Source organism: Symphalangus syndactylus, chromosome 12, assembly GCF_028878055.3.
Source record: "Symphalangus syndactylus isolate Jambi chromosome 12, NHGRI_mSymSyn1-v2.1_pri, whole genome shotgun sequence".
NCBI lineage: Eukaryota > Metazoa > Chordata > Mammalia > Primates > Hylobatidae > Symphalangus > Symphalangus syndactylus.
The window spans coordinates 89,706,549-89,722,016 of NC_072441.2; positions in this window are offsets into that span (position 1 = coordinate 89,706,549).

The following is a 15,468-nucleotide window of genomic DNA, read 5'->3' on the forward strand; positions in this document are numbered from 1 at the left end:
CAGTATTGGGGCTAAAATTTGGTTTTGGAGGACATTTTTCTCTCATTGTTGAGTTTTCCTATTCATAGATGGGACATACAGCCTGGTCTCTAGTAGAGGGGAGCAAAAAGGGAGGAGAATTAGAAAATAGAGTGTTTCAGCAAAGGGCTTTGCCAAGATGGCCCATGGAGAGAATTTCTATTCCACTAGGTGGCGCTGTTTAAATACCATGTGCTCTCCAAACCAAGGGGAGAGAGAGAGATGTTCACTGGGGACAAGGGTGGGGTGGTGGTGTGAAACCTTTTGTTCCTAGAAAAATCACAAAAATGGCATTCCCTTTAGCTATATTCCTGGTTACTATGGCATTTGTTGATCTTGACTAACAGGATTATTTTCCCGAGCTGCATGAATTCCCACAGCATTGCATACAGAGATTGGATAAGAGACATGGTGATTATGGACAGGAAAGCAGGAAAATCGCCGCAGGAAAAGCTGGAGATCCTGTTGCTGACACCCAACAGTGTGGCAGTTGGAGGCTTGGGTTACTCCAGAAGCCTTCAGGTAATACTGGGGTGTAGCCCTTGCCTAGAACCATCAGTTGCCTCTGGACTTTTTCAGCCCCACATGACAGCTAGGATCTCCATGAAAGGAAACTGCTTTAAACAGAGCCAACTTTCCCAGCACTCTGAGGCCACTGGGGTGTTTGCTAAGTTCCCCCCACCAAGTCTGTCATCTGAGTCTTGAGATCCGTGGCCACCTTAAAGGTTTTAAACTGGCCATCAGACACTCAGTTTTTAGTTTGATTTTAAAATTGAAGGCAGAAGGCCCTGAAATGAAAGTAAACATTTGGAGTCTGCTCCTATCCTCACCCTTCTGATGAATCTACTTTGGATCCTAGATGGGCCCCCACAATGAAATGGCCTCGTTGTCTGAGGTGATACCCAAGGTCCGTTGTCTCACAGTCAAGGAAATCAAGGACGTGAACACACAGAGAATGAGGTTAAGAGCAGAAGTTTAATGGGTGAAAGAAAAAGAATGCCTGTCTGCTGGAGACAGGGGTCCCAGAGAAATGGGTTTCCAGATCTGCAGTGAAACGCAGGGGGTTTTATAGATGCCTGGTGAGGAGGCAGTGTTTGATTTACATGGGGCATTAACGATTGGTTGGACTAGGTCTGCCACTTGCATAGGGTGCAAAAAACTGGTTAGGACTAGGTGTGTCATTGCCTAGGATGCAAATTTCTGGCCGCTCCCACCCTGATCTTTTATAATGCAAGTGGGTCTTCTTCCTGAGCTGGGCCATGTCGCCTGTTCTTTTACTGTACATGTGGTAACAAAAAAAAAAAAAAAAAAGGGAAGATGGAGCCTGAATGTTGAATATGCCTGGCCCCCGGGTAGCCCTTTTCTATTGGCACAGCTGCTGGCATTCCCCTGTGCAAGCTTCCAGCTTGCTTATGTATGTTTGTAGCTCAATGTTTTAGGCTGCTCTTTGTTAGGAAAAATTAATTTCTTAGGCTTCTTTTTTTTTAAAAGGAAAGCTCTGCTGAGGACTCTTTTACCCTCACTATCTGCCTAAATAATTTCTTTCTACCTCCTGTAGCATTGTGGCCACCAGTGGACCCACCACAACCACCACCATCATGACCACTACCATCAGCACCACACACTGTCACTTGCAACTGGCCACTGAATGGGCCAGGTCTCTCCAGCAGCACTGCTTCCACAAAGCCAAGCCTGGTGGCTGACAGGCAGCTTCTCTCTCTGCTGGGAGAGATCTGTGCCTAATGGTTGGGCCACTTGCAAGAGCCACTCACGCCAGCAAGCTCTTTTCCAAGGCGTACCAGACCCTGAGCCCAGGGTTCATGATTGGGCTCCACATGTGTCAGCAGCTTTGGCAGGGATGGCAGCAGAACTTGAGAAGCTGAGACCATAGGCTATGGTGCTGGGGAGGAGGAGCTGTGAAAACGACTCTTTTAGCATCATAATGTTTTTCTTCATCTGGACATGATATTAATGAGATTCTTGTGATATGTTGTAACATGTGTAGATTGTGTAGTGATCCAGTGAGGGGGTGTAGGACATCCATCCTGTGGGTATCTGTCATCTCCATCTGTTGGGAACATCTCAAGTGCTGTCCTCTAGCTCTTTGGAAACACACTCTAATACATTGTTACCTATAGTCGCCCTACTCTGCCATGGAACATTAAAACGTATTCCTTCCATCTAACCGCATGCTCGTACCCATTTCACCAACCTTGTTGGAGGCCATACAAATGTTTCTTATGATTAGGTATAATTGAAGCCTGTCAGTAACAATATGAACCTGTCATCAATTAAGCAGGTGACCAATCATTACCTCCTCCTCCTTACTCTTGTTACCCAACAAATACAAAGGGCTGTAGAAGCTCAGGGGCTGCTTTTGTGCACTAGAGGTGGGGAGCTCTCTTCTTCTTCCCTGGTTCCCCTTTCTTTAAAATAGCTTCTTTTTTTTTTTTTTTTTTTTGTTATCATTTCTGCATTTGTCCCAGTCATAATGACACTCTCAAGTGGTAACAGTAGTAATTGCTGTAATGATGGTCTCAAGTGGTAGCAGTAGTAACTGCCATAGTGATGGTCACAAGTAGTAACTGTGGCAGTCTGCCACAAGTTGTGTCTGAACAGGGACTATCGGGGGAAAAAGAAACCTGAAGGGACCTGAAAAGGACTGAAGGGACAAATAGAGATAAGTAGAAATAAGTAAGTAGAGATAAGTAAGTTAAGTAAGTAGAGTTAAGAAAGTAAAGTAAGTAGAGTTAAGAAAGAAGTAAGTAGAGATAAGTAAGTAGAGAGATAGGTAGGGACAGATAGGGATAGATAAAGACCAGCAAAGACTTGCAACATAAAGTCAGTGCCCCAAAGAGGTACAAAAGTAGAGACTAGGCCGAGCGCGGTGGCTCACGCTTGTAATCCCAGCACTTTGGGAGGCCGAGGCGGGCGGATCACGAGGTCAGGAGATCGAGACCACGGTGAAACCCCGTCTCTACTAAAAATACAAAAAATTAGCCGGGCGTGGTGGCGGGCGCCTGTAGTCCCAGCTACTCGGAGAGGCTGAGGCAGGAGAATGGCGTGAACCTGGGAGGTGGAGCTTGCAGTGAGCCGAGATTGCGCCACTGCACTCCAGCCTGGGCGACAGAGCGAGACTCCGTCTCAAGAAAAAAAAAAAAAAAAAAAAAAAAAAGTAGAGACTAGCAAAGACTAGCAGAGATTTGCAGGGACAGATAGGGACAGATAGGGTCTTATAGGGACTTGAACGAGTAAGGTCTGCTGGAACAGAAAAAATTAAAGAACAGAAAAAACTAAAACCAATCAGATAAACCAGAAATCCTATTACAAGCCTGCCAGCAGCAACATAAGGTCATTGCTCTAAAAAGGTACTAGTCACTACCCTAGAGGTACAAAGAATGGGAAGTTTTTTAATCTGGGTAACATAAGGAAGAATTTGATTATTTCTTTTCTCTTTTTTGTTTGGAGTTTGGTACATACCATCTTCTTGCCATTATTTCAGGGTTTAAGATAATTGTTTTGCCCCGCCTATAGCACCTATGGAAAGTAGTGAACGGGAGAGGGAGAATGAAAATTGGCTTGTACCATCTTTTATGGCTACAGAAAGGCTAACTTTAGCTTTGGCTTTCATGGATTGTAAACATGTGCTGGCACCTGTGAGGTGTGCAGAGGACTTGGGAGGTTTTCTCCGAGATTGTCAAGAGGTGGGAACTGAGCTTCATTGCTCTGCAGTATTGACTCAGGAAATGGCTACTTTGGTAACTGACAGATCTAAAAGAAGCCAAGGGTCAAGCCTAAAGTGGGAAAGTGTTATAAGTATAGAAAAATTGGACACTTCAAAAAGAAGGCTGCCAGACATCTGGGAAAAAGGGATTTTGTAACAGTCCCCGTCTTAACAGAAAAAACGCCAGGACTTTGCCCTCCTTGTAATAATGGAAATCATTGGGCTAATCAATGCCACTCAAAATTTCATCAAAGTGGCATCCTCCTGTTGGGAAACGAGAAGGGGGCCTGGACCCAGGTACCTCAAACTATGCAGGCATTCCCTGTCCAGGCCACAACTCCATCTCAGGGTGGGTTTCCGGAGGCACATTGATTCCCTCTCCCCGGGAACACCTGGAAACACAGGATTAGCTCTCCTAGTTAGAGAACAAATTATGTTAATTAGAGGAAACAAACTCACAAAGATTCCCATTGGTATTTGGGGATCTTTTCCAACAAGATACATGGGATTGATTTTGGTAAAAGCTGTCTTAACTTACAGGCCCAGGAGTTGTTGATTTTGATTGTGAAGGAGAAATTCAGGTAGTGGTAATGTTACAAGATCTTTGGGTTTTTGAAACGGGAGAGTGTATTGCTCAGTTGTTGCTTATTCCCTGTAAATTGTGTCCTTCTCTACCCAAGAAGAAGGGAGGAGGTCAGGGATTTGGAAGCACACCTAAGAGATTTATCTATCACAACCCACAGCATCTCATAGACCCACTTGTGCAGTGTAGATTGAAGAAAAGTTTTGTGGGGTTATGGATAGGGGAGCAAGAGACTGGTCTCTCTTGGTAATAGATCTTGAGGATTGTTTACGAGAAGGATAAGTCTTCATTTGCTTTTTCTGTGTCTTCTGTTAATCAGAAAGATCCTGTCTCTTCTGTGGAAAGTTTTACCTCACGGTAATTAACCAAAGAGGCAGAAGCTGAGTTACAGCTTGTAGAACAAATGCTCAGCAACGGCATGCCTCCTGGCTACAGCCACAGGAACCTTTGCCTTTGTTTCAGTAGATTTACTAAGTGGTGATGAGGGTACGCTTGTGTCTTTACAGAAGATGAACAAACCATGTGGGTGCCCTCAAGGTGTGTATGACCATGGAACGGGAGACTAGAAGGACCCATGGATCCCAACCATGGACCGGTTCCCACAGTATGAGCCATGAACCAGTTGAATTTGAATGTGAAGATGGAACGAGGACCAACCGGAGTCACACTGACTTCAACCCCCATAACATGGGGACAGATCAGGAAAACCACACAGGAAGCTGAGAAACTGCTGGAGCGCCAGGGTTTCACCTTTTGCTGGAACTCAGAGGTACGATCGGTGCTTAATGGACCAACGCTTTGTGACTGAGATCCTCTCTACCCTGAATACAAGAGACCCTAATAGGCAGGAATATAATCACCTCTATTCAGCATGAAGAAGTTGCAGAAGACGGACCTTCATCCTTCTGCAACCCTTAGGATTAAGGGTCCTCTTGTAAAAGGGAAGGGGGAGATATGTAAGAAGCATTCAAACCAGAGCAACTCTATTTTGAATAAGGGCTAAGAAAAATGAAGCTGGATCACCAACTGGCAATTAAGGGTTACACAGCCTGCAATTGCCTTTCTCAATTAATTTAAAAACAAAAAGGAGATATTGGAGGCCGCACAAATGTTTCTTATGATTAGGCATAATTGAGGCCTGTCAGTAACAATATGAACCTGTGATCAGTTAAGCAGCCAACCAATCATTACCTCCTCCTCCTTGCTCTTGTTACCCAATCAATACAAAGGGCTGTAGAAACTCAGGGGCTGCCTTTGCTCACTAGAAGCAGGGAGCTCTCTTCTTCCCCGGTTCCCCTTTCTTTAAGATCGTTTCTTTTGTTTTTTATTATTTCTGTGTTTGTCCCTTTGTTCAGTTGTAATGATGGTCAAGTCGTAACTGTAGTAACTGCTGTAGCTTTGGTCTCAGGCAGTAACAGTAGTAACTGCTGTAGTGATGGTCTCAAGTAGTAACTGTGGCAGTCACAGGTTCATATTGTTACTGACAGGCTTCAATTATGCCTAATCATAACAAACATTTGTGTGGCCTCCAATATCTCCTTTTTGTTTTAAATTAATTAAGCAAGGCAATTGCCACAAACCTCTCTTCACCACAGTCACCCATACACCCTCTCCAGCCTCTGGTATCTATTATTCTGCTCTCTACCTCGACAAGGTGAACTTTCCGAGCTCCCATATAGGAGTGAGAACATGCCCTTTCTTTCTGTGCCTGGCTCGTTTGATGTTACACTGTGACCTTCAGTTCTATCCATGTTTCTGCAAATGAAAGGATTTTGTTCCTTTGTATGGCCAAATAGTATTCCATGGTGTATATATGCCACATTTTTTTGTTCATTTCCTGGCTGATGGACACTTAGGTTGATTTGATGTTTCTGCAATTGTGGATAGTGCTGCATTAAACATAGGGGTGCAGGTATCCCTCTGATATCTGGATTTCCTTTGCTTCGGATAAATACCCAGCTGTGGGATTGCTGGATTCAATGGTAGCTCTAACTTTAGTTATCAGAGTGGGCAGGGGTTTGTTTGTTTTGTTTTGAGAAATCCCCATGCTATTTTTCATGATGGCTGTACTTATTTACCTTCCCACCAATGGTGTCTAAGTCTTCCCTTTTGTCTATCTCGTTGCCAGGATCGGTTATTTTTTCTTCTGTTTAATGATAGTCATCCTAATTGGGGTAAGATGACAGCTCATCATGGTTTCAATTTGCATTTCCCTGGTAATTGGTGATGTTGAGCATTTTCTTCATACACGTATTGGTTGGCCATTCCTATGTGTTCTTTGCCCACTTGTTAATGGGTTTAGATGGTATTTGTATGTGGTGGTGGTCAGCTGTGTGTGTGTGTGTGTGTTCGTGTTCCTGGGCTTGCTCACTGTTGATATGTTTGAGTTTCTTGTGTATTCTGGATGTGAAAATGAATCTTGAGAGTTCTGGCTAGTTAGACCAACCTGGCAATGGAGGTTGAAGTGTGGAGAGAGAAGATCCATTGAGGAAAACTGAACAGTCAAACTGACCAGGAGTGTGTGTGATGGGGGGGTGGGCATTAGGATAGACTTCTAGCTGACATTTGTTTTTCACACAAAGAACAACAAGAACAACACACACACTAACAATGGATGTATGTATGCAGACAGAGACACTTATAGAGAATTGACCAGGACTTTGTCACAGCAATTCTTCTGCCAATGGAACCTTTGTGAATGAAAGGCTACTTTTCTCTCTGCTGAGGGCATCTTTGTCTACTGGTTTGGCCACCTGTCAGAGTCTGTGATTTCTGAGGATAACACTTATGCCATCAAGTGCTCTGGCTGTTTCACTGGTTCCAGATCCTGAGCTGTGTGTATAAAAAGTTGAGGTTGTGTACTATCATTTATGTTTTGAAAATTTCATTTAATTTACATATATTTATAGTGAAATGGGAAATCTTACTCATTTTTGGGATGTTGATGTATTAGTCTTTAATCAGATATTTCTGCAAATGAGAAATCTTACATACTCATTTTGGGGTCATTGATGATGTATTAGTCTTTAATCAGATATTTCTGCAAGCATTCAGTGTGTCTTATCATTTGAAGCTTGGTGGACAGCCTGTGGATAAAGTGAAGGTAAATGCTGTCTAAAATGAGGAGAGGACACACAGAAACAAACTGAAAAGAAGTCCATCTGAAGGTGTAGACAGAGACATAAGTCATGTTGCCAAAGACCAAGGAATGTCAAGGATATCTGGGAGTCAGCAGAAGGTAGGAGGAGGCAAAGAAAGATTCTTCCCTAGTGGAAGCATGGGAAGCCTTTAGTGGGAGCATGGTCCTGCTGACATCTTGATTTCACACTTTAAATTTCCAGATCTGTGATAGAACAAATTTCTGTCATTTTATGCCACCCAGTTTGTGGTAATTTGTTGCAGCCGTCCTGGGAAACTAATAATACTTGCAAACTCATCTAGATTGTGTCTTTAACATCCTATTATATATCCTTTATCACATGTCCATCCATCTATGCAAACTTCTAATTTGTGATATTTTTTAGCCTTTGGTATAATTTTAAATATTTGGTAGTGCAGCATTGCTGAAGGTCTGAGAAAATGGTCACTATTATCGTTTTTTTTTTTTTGAATGTGAAATTATAGTACTGTTACTGGCAAGTGCGGGAATCCTAGGTTCTTCTTAACTTGGAAGAAGGAATTCAGCCAAGAGACGCATAGCAAGGGTTAAGTAGCAGAGTTTATTGAAAAAAAGACAAAGTACATTCCTAGAGAGGAGTAGAAAACAGCTCCAAACTGGCCTGGCTGAAAAAATAGTAGTAGTAGTGTCTATTTAAGTAGACATTACACTCTGAAAGATGAGTCAGAGTGAGTTGCTCAAAAGAATAAGCCAGCAGCTGGTAGTGCTGGGTGACTCTCTCTATGAGAATCTTACGTGATTATTCATGAAAGGGCTTGAGGGGGTATCACTTGCAAGTATGTTTTGGGAGGTCCCTTTGGGCATGCATGCTCTGTGGTTGTACATGCTGGTATACATGTTGCAGGTCTAATTAGCATTTAAAATCTCTAGGGGTGTGTTTTTACTGTTAAAATGAGCAAACGTATAGTCTAGGACAAGTTTTTGGAGGATTGTGTTTGCCAGTGGGGAAAATCCCTAGCATGGTTATCTCTAGCTAGGGCCTGTTAAGTCCCCTTCAGGGCTGGAGGAGCCTAACCACAAGGCCAGATGTAGCTAATTTAGCCATTTTCTTTTTGTTGACTGTCAGCAGGCAGCACTGACTACAGTGGGCAGCATCTCCAGGACTTCTTTTTCCAGGGGGCTCCCTTGCCTGCTCATTTCTGGCTGTCCACCTAATCTAACACTACAAAGTTTTGAAATAAAAATTTGGAAGAATGCGTCTACATCTTAAATGTTTATTCTTTTTTTTTTTTTTTTTTTGAGACGGAGTCTCACTCTGTCACCCAGGCACCCAGGCACCCAGGCTGGAGTGCAGTGGCACAGTCTCGGCTCACTGCAAGCTCTGCCTCCTGGGGTCACGCCATTCTCCTGCCTCAGCCTCTCCAAGTAGCTGGGACTACAGGCGCCCGCCACCACGCCCTGCTAATTTTTTGTATTTTTAGTAGAGACGGGGTTTCACCGTGGTCTCAATCTCCTGACCTCGTGATCCACCCACCTCGGCCTCCCAAAGAAATATTTATTCTTAACCCTAACAATTCCACTCTATATATTTATCTTACTCAAATATTTGCATCCATTGGCAAAGTTGTATCTTCATTGCTTCATTATCTCTAGTAAAGAAAATTAGAAAATATGCCACATATTTATAGTTAAGAGCCTGTTTATGAGCTACATAACACTATGTGGCAGTTTAAAAGTATAAGGGAGGAGTAGGTAAGTACATATGTCAGTTATACTTTTGTGGTAGTCAACCTCTAAAACAGCCTCTAATTATTCCACCTTCTTATATTCACACCCCCTGCAGATTGCTCCCACATCATATCACAATTTGTCTTCGTAAAAATAGAATATGGCAAAAATGAAGGTACATCCCTTCTAATATTAGGTTGTAAAAGCCTATGGCTTCATCTTAGGCTCCCTGTCCCTCTTTCTCTGTCTCTCTCAAAATCCACTTTTCACAGAAGCGAAATATCATTTTGTGAGGACACACAGGTATTTTGAAGAAGCCAGTAGACATTTTTTAGGACATACAGGCAGCCTATGGAGAGGCCCACATGTGGAAGAGCTAAGGCTACCTAAGTGAGCAACCACCAGAATGAGCTTGGAATGGCATGCTCCAGCCTCAGTTGAAACTTCAAATAATGGCAGCCCCAGCCAACAGCTTGACTGTAACCTCATGAGGACCCTGTGCCAGAACCATGAAGCTAAGCTGCTCCTGGATTCCTGACCCACAGAAACTGTTGACATAATAAATATTTGTTAGCTTAAATTAGTAAGTTTTACAGCAAGTTATTATGCAGTCATAGATAACTAATATAAGTAGTTCATTAGAAAAGGAAATGGTATCAAAGTATAATCATATAGGAGATAATAAATCATGTGTATGTATTTTTCACATAACCCCCTGAAATTCATGACATGATAATATGATGAGTAGGGATTTATGTCATTTGTCTTTCTGTATTAAATATTTTTACAATTAGCTTCATTTCACAGCTTTATTGACATGTAATCGACATACAATAAAATGTACATATGTTGATGTTCTATCTCCTAGTACCTGCAAGTGTGAGCTTATTTACAAATGAGACTTCTGCTTTCTACATAGTTAGTTAAGATTAGGTCATACTGGAGTAGAGTGGGCCCCTATCTAATATGACTTGTGTCCTAATTTAAAAAGTGAAATTTGGATAGAAAGACAGACATATAGACAAGGAGAACAGCATGAGAAATTGGAGCTCTGCTGCCATACGCTAAGGAACTACCATAACCTAGGAAAGTGGCCTGGAACAGATCTTTCCCTAGTGCCTTCACCCTACTGACACCTTGATCTTGGACTTTTGGCCTCCAGAACTGTAAGACAATAAATTTGTTTTTTAAGCCACCTAGTTTTTGGTACTTTGTTATGGCAGCTCTAGAAAACTAACACATTGGGTTAAATAAAATATATTGTTAAAATTAATTTTAAAAATGTAAAATTGAATTTCTTATATTTCTATTGGTATATTTTAGAGATGTATTCTAGAGGTATATTTAGCAACAAATTTATCCTGTCAGGTTTAACAGGAAGTGATTTCTTCTCCAAGTGCTTTATGTGGGGATGCCTATCTACTTCACATCCCCAGTTAATATAGAAGTCAATCTATAATCAGCAAACAGCAAACAGCAACTGGTATTGCTTTGGTATTTACCTAGACACTCTTCCACTGATCTGTAATCCAAATCTCAAACTCTCAGGTCTCTTTTTTTTTTTTTTTTGAGACGGAGTCTTGCTCTGTCGCCCAGGCTGGAGTGCAGTGGCGCGATCTCGGCTCACCACAAGCTCCGCCTCCCGGGTTCACGACTCTCTGGTATTCTCGATAATGTATTTGGAAAAATTATCAGATGTCTTTGACATCTGATACTCTCTCCTGAAGACAATTCTTTGTTTGAACTTAAAATCCATGCACCTTCAGCTATAGGAATTTAAAAAATATTTTTAGAAAGCTATGATTTTTAAAATTTATTTTAAATTTTTTTCATGGATATTTTTGCTATCAACATACCAATAACCATCCATCATCCATGACCCCATAGAACCATATCAATTGGGCTCACCTGCTTGATTTTGATACTAGGGGTGGAGAAATAAACACAAGCTATATTGTTCAAAAAGCAGTCAATTAATGGGAACGTAAACATTGTTCTATGAGCCATGGTGAGCATTTTAGTACCAGTTGCTTTGACAGTTTTCTAGGCAAATATCATGTTGACTGTATGCAATGGTATTAAACTTCAGGGACAAATTGTTGACTTATTTATAAGTTGATGAAGATTCTGTGTGCTCTTTGAAGTTCTGGCCCGCAAGAACTTTCTCATCCTATCTTCCAATGAAACAATATAGAAAACTAAACTTTGGGGGAATATTTACCCCCAAAAATCACTTTAGAGAAGCTGATATTAGATAGATAAGCTGATATTACATAGAAAAATCAGTAATTATAATAAAGTCGGATGCCCAACAAATGTGAGTATTCTTGTCTTCCTGTGCCCATTTACCCAATTCAGCAAAAATAAGTGTAATGAATCTATTAGAATTTCTGCCCTAGAGAAACTTTCATTCTGAAGATCTTACTCTTGAATTATGGAAAAACTAACAACAGAGACAATTAGATACATGGACATGATAAAATATGTCTTGAGTAGGCAGTGCAAATAACTGAATGGAGACAATGAGGTGGAGTGGCATGGGAGAGGTCTGCCTTGGGTCAACTCACAATTCTTGTTTGAGCTGTGGTTTCCTTATTTGTAAAATGAAGGGGTTGGATTTCAATGTTCTATTCCTGTGATTTATAAATAAGCCTTCTGCCCTTAAATTCTGATGTCAGAAGCTGGAATTAGCTGTCATCAGATGTCCTCCTCCACATTTTTCTCTTTCTTTCCTTTTTTTTTGGCAATGCATAAATCTATTGTAAAATTTATCATAAATTCAAAATTTTGAGACGAGATGCAGCACTTCAGTACTCTTGCATCCAGAGAGAATAAACATTCCTATGCTTATTTAGGTAATGTTAACTTGAACCCCTAGGAGCCAAACTGTATCAGAAACAATTATGGTAAGGGATAACTATAGCTGTTAAGAGGGATTTTGGTAACATTAAACTAACAATTGAGGTTATGCTAATGAAATAATAAAAAAATCGATTACAAAGAAAGTTGGGATGAAGAGATTTTAAGAGGGTATTGAGCACCCCCTTGTACATGTGAAAGTTACCAGGTTACAGCAAAATAGAGGAATTTTGTTTGCAAACCTCTACTTACAAAAAACCTGGGGGCAGGGGCAAAGGCATTCAAGCTTAGAACTGTCAGAAGCCTGAGGGTTCTAGGATTTCTAACTCTCAAGAGAAATGATGAAACTCTGACCATATGGGGAAGGAGTGCAATGATTCTAAGAAGAAGGGTTCAGAGGGATCTCACACATGAGTTTCCAGATGTCTTCAGCCCTATCAAGGGTATAAGAGCAGCTCTGTCCAATACATATATCACATAAATCACATATGTAGTTTAACATTTTCTAGTAGCCACATTAAAAAGAGTAAAAAGAACCAAGATAGTAATTTTATTAATATTTTATATAACCAACATATTCAAAATATCATTTAACATGTAATTAGTATAAAATATTAATGAGATATCTAATATTCATTTTTTCATACTGTTTTCAAAAGTCACTGTGTATTTTATGCTTATAGCACATTTCAGTTTGGACTAACAACATTTTAATATCCATATGTGGCTGATGACTTCCATCATATTGGACAGCAAAGGTCTGGAGGAAGACAATGTATAAAATTACTAATTCCCCAAAGAGGTCAAGATTGGTCCCTGTTCCCTGGGACCAAGATCTTAGACTACCCAGGACTTCTACCCTAACCCACTTTATCAGGGTCAAGAAAGGCCATATATTTGGAGTAATGCGTGGCTTCTCTAGGCAACCTCAACTCCATCAGCTGGGGTCAGCACACTCAGAATGAACTCAGGACTTACAACCAGTCTTTTGTTAAAGGCATCAAGAGAGAGCCCCAGATTACCACTGTCCTGTACATGCCAACACTCATAGCTTCACTGGCATTACTCATTTTGAATATATCATGATATCCTTTATCCATGTTTATGCCAGTCAACACAAGAAGCATTATTCTCCCAGGTCATCTACTGCATTCAAATCTGCATAAAACTCTACCACTGACTGCAGTAGCATAAAAGACCCCAAACAAAAATGCCCATCTGAGCCCAGTCAACCCACAGAAGAAGCATAAGAGATAAGAAATTGGTTGTTTTAAGCCATTAAGTTTTGGGTGGTTTTTTATGGTGCAATAAACAACTGAGACATTTAGGTTAAAAATCTTGGACTCATCTCCTTCCCACATCTAGTCTATCAGGAAATTCTGGTGGTTTTATCTTCATTTTATTTTTTTATTTTCATTTTATTTTTGAGACAGAGTCTTGCTCTGTTACTCAGGATGGAGTGCAGGGGTGTGATCACAGCTCACTGCAGGCTTGATACCCTAGGCTCAAGCGATCCTCCGACCTCAGCCTCCTGAGTAGCTGGGACTACAGGCGTAGTCCCACCACAGGTGGCTAATTCTTTTGATTTTTTATATTGATGAGGTCTTGCTATATTGCCCAGGCTGGTCTCAAACTCCTGGGCTCAAGTGATGCTCCTGCCTTGGCTTTCCAAAGTGCTGGGATTACAGGTGTGAGCCACTGTGTCGGGTTGTTCTGTCTTAAAATATGTATAGAATGTAGACTTCCTACTACCTCTATACTACTACCCTAGTACTAGCCTCCATCTTTTCATGCCTGGCTTGCTGCAACAGCGTCCTACTTGTCTCACTGCTTCTGCCTTTGCCCTGCTACAATCTTTTCTTAAGACAGCAATCAGAATGGTCTTTCAAAAACATTTCAGATCATATCACTCCTATGCTCAAAATCTCCCAAAAGTTCCCCATTTCTTTTGTGTCAAAGTGAACAATCTCATGAGGTCTTGTGTGATCTGGTCTCTCATTTCCTCTCTGACCTCATTTCCTGCTGTTCGCTCCCTCCCTCAGTTCCACTCCAAACAACTCCTGGAACATTCCAGGCTTAAAGCAGTTTCAGTTCCTCTCCTGATTGTTTTGTCTGCCAGAAATGTTCTTTCACTAGAGAGCCGTGAGCTCAGTTCCTTCATCTTTCAAATCTTTGCTCAACTGTCACCTTCTCACTCTACTTAAAATTGCAATCCACTTCCACTTCTAATCCCCTTTCCCTGCTCTTTTTCCTCCCATACTTTGTATCATTTCATATAATATTATATACTTATTTAATATGTTTATTGTTTACTTTATGTCTCTCTCCAATAGAATGGAAGCTCTCTGAATGCAGGGATTTTTGTCTGTTTTATTTACAAATGTATCTGAGGCATCTAGAACAGTCTAGTACCTGGTAAGCACCCAATAGATACTTGCTGAATGAATGAAAATCTGTTGTCTGGGTGCTCTGAGGCTGTTTCCCAGGCAATTCTCACAGTTATACCTGAGGACACCCCTCCGAGGCTCTGTTTGCACTTTGTTATTCTAATGGGTCAGAGGCATATCTAATCACAGGAAAAATAACAATGCCCGATATAATGATGAAAGAAGATATTATTTTCCAATGGCAGTTGTGCTCAGACACATTTTGACTCTCCTGCCTCAGGGAGAGTTTCCTATATATGAACCTCTTCCAGAGAAAGGGGAAGACTTTGTATCTTTGTTTTTGTGGGCCATACTGTTTCTATTCCTGATCTTGTTCACAGGTTATCATAATCCTTAAACTCTTGTAGGTCTTTTGCACTAAGTTTGAAATCCTCTTCAACACCACAGGAATGCTGCTCCTGAGATCTGGATGCTGAATAGAATTTCTAAAAGTTCTGGAAAACGTGTTGGGGTAGGTGGTTAGGAAATCTTACAGCAGGATTGTTAAAAATCCAAGCCTGGTAGGATTTCCTCTTACAAAGGAACTGCTACAGTTCTGACCACTAACCTGAAATAACAGAACAAGTCACCAGGAGATATGTGTACACAAGGGCCCTGAATCTTCTTGGAGTGAACTCCTCTTCTCCTGCCTATCATACATTTAAATATTAAATCCAAGTACGTATTTCTTCTCTCAAGAACTGTTCCTTTACAAAGCCTGTCTATAAAGCCTGCAAAAACAACTAATCTTCTTAAGTTCTTTGTAAATTCTATTGCCTGCCTTTCTCAATACCAAAAACAGACAAAAAAACAAAAATAAAACCTTGGGCCCTCCTAGAATATGGGATGACTCATGGTACTCTGCTAGGTCACATTTACACACACACACACACACACACACAGAGATACATACACACACAAACACATACAGATACATACACATACACACACACACATGCACACATATACACATATACACACACACACATTTTTCTCTAGAAAAATATACCCT